The sequence below is a fragment of the Canis aureus genome, unplaced genomic scaffold (genome assembly GCF_053574225.1).
Source record: "Canis aureus isolate CA01 unplaced genomic scaffold, VMU_Caureus_v.1.0 ptg000445l_RagTag, whole genome shotgun sequence".
Lineage (NCBI taxonomy): Eukaryota > Metazoa > Chordata > Mammalia > Carnivora > Canidae > Canis > Canis aureus.
In genome coordinates this window covers 207-1,885 of record NW_027554622.1, presented here as the reverse complement: position 1 = coordinate 1,885, position 1,679 = coordinate 207, and the positions used below count along the sequence as shown (strand labels likewise).

The 1,679-nt window shown below is 37.8% G+C and overlaps 1 pseudogene; it reads left to right on the top strand.

The window, feature by feature from the left end:
* The first annotated feature begins 346 nt into the window (after window positions 1–346).
* LOC144310127 (18S ribosomal RNA) lies at window positions 347–1,301 on the top strand (annotated as a pseudogene).
* Window positions 1,302–1,679: the final 378 nt, after the last annotated feature.

Genomic DNA, 1,679 nt, shown 5'->3' with positions numbered 1-1,679 from the left:
TTAACTTATACAAACCCCCCTTACCCCCCATAAACTCATGTCATCTATTATACACTTATTTATGTCCTGCCAAACCCCAAAAACAGGACTAAGTGCATACAATACTCACAAGCTTTATTTAAATTGTATACAAATGTATTGCTACTCTAGTTAACTTAACACAACAGTCTTACACGCATTCGATCTCGTGGTCTATCTATAGATAGCATCCCCTTTTTTTTTCCTCTCATATTTACTATGTATTTTATTTATTATACACACTACAATTTCAGTATAAGTTAATGTAGCTTAATTAATAAAGCAAGGCACTGAAAATGCCAAGATGAGTCGCACGACTCCATAAACACAAAGGTTTGGTCCTAGCCTTCCTATTAGTTCTTAGTAGACTTACACATGCAAGTCTCCACGCCCCAGTGAGAATGCCCTTAAAATCAGCAGTGATCTAAAGGAGCAGGTATCAAGCACACTCTTAAGTAGCTCATAACACCTTGCTAAGCCACACCCCCACGGGATACAGCAGTGATAAAAATTAAGCCATAAACGAAAGTTTGACTAAGCCATACTAAAAAGGGTTGGTAAATTTCGTGCCAGCCACCGCGGTCATACGATTAACCCAAACTAATAGGCCCACGGCGTAAAGCGTGTTTAAGATACCTTTGCACTAAAGTTAAAACTTAACTAAGCCGTAAAAAGCTACAGTTACCATAAAATAGACCACGAAAGTGACTTTATAATAATCTGACTACACGATAGCTAAGACCCAAACTGGGATTAGATACCCCACTATGCTTAGCCCTAAACATAGATAATTTTACAACAAAATAATTCGCCAGAGGACTACTAGCAATAGCTTAAAACTCAAAGGACTTGGCGGTGCTTTATATCCCTCTAGAGGAGCCTGTTCTATAATCGATAAACCCCGATAAACCTCACCACCCTTTGCTAATTCAGTCTATATACCGCCATCTTCAGCAAACCCTCAAAAGGTAGAATAGTAAGCACAATCATTTTACATAAAAAAGTTAGGTCAAGGTGTAACTTATGGGGTGGGAAGAAATGGGCTACATTTTCTACCCAAGAACATTCCACGAACGTTTTTATGAAATTAAAAACTGAAGGAGGATTTAGTAGTAAATTAAGAATAGAGAGCTTAATTGAATAGGGCCATGAAGCACGCACACACCGCCCGTCACCCTCCTCAAGTAATAAGACACAACCATAACCATATTAACTTAACTAAGACACAAGAGGAGACAAGTCGTAACAAGGTAAGCATACCGGAAGGTGTGCTTGGATTAATCAAAGTGTAGCTTAACTAAAGCGTCTGGCCTACACCCAGAAGATTTCATTACTTATGACCACTTTGAACAAAAGCTAGCCCAACTAACCCCAAACTTAAGTATCACAGACATATAAAGTAAAACATTTAGTTAAATAATAAAAGTATAGGAGATAGAAATTTTAATTGGAGCGATAGAGATAGTACCGTAAGGGAATGATGAAAGACATCTTAACAGTATTAAACAGCAAAGATTACCCCTTTTACCTTTTGCATAATGAACTAGCCAGAAACGACTTAACAAAGAGAACTTAAGCTAAGCTCCCCGAAACCAGACGAGCTACCCATAAACAATCTAAAAGGATCAACTCATCTATGTAGCAAAATAGTGAGAAGATTT